Source organism: Penaeus monodon, chromosome 15, assembly GCF_015228065.2.
Source record: "Penaeus monodon isolate SGIC_2016 chromosome 15, NSTDA_Pmon_1, whole genome shotgun sequence".
NCBI lineage: Eukaryota > Metazoa > Arthropoda > Malacostraca > Decapoda > Penaeidae > Penaeus > Penaeus monodon.
This window is the reverse complement of record NC_051400.1, coordinates 49,466,571-49,466,877: the sequence shown is the minus strand read 5'-3', so window position 1 is coordinate 49,466,877 and position 307 is coordinate 49,466,571.

Here is a 307-nt window from a genome sequence, read left to right as displayed (position 1 = left end):
TACACAGGGACAATGCCACCCTTATTCCTCCCTAATCACAGCGAGGAAAAGCAGTTCTAAAGATCTAATCTTATCTTTCGAAACAAAGGGAAAAGGCTCTCCCGATAGCAGCCTCTCCGTCGGTCATTGGTTCGCTACAAGTTATTATAACCTCATCCCGTTTAATTGATTTTCCGTCGCGGGATCGATGCTCGGGACCCGCCAGGGATTTGGGCGGGGGGGGGGGGTAATTTTTACCTGAGTTTTCTTTTTTTTCTCATTTTCTGTTGCTCAGATATCTCTCTTGCTTTTATTTCATTCGTTTCGC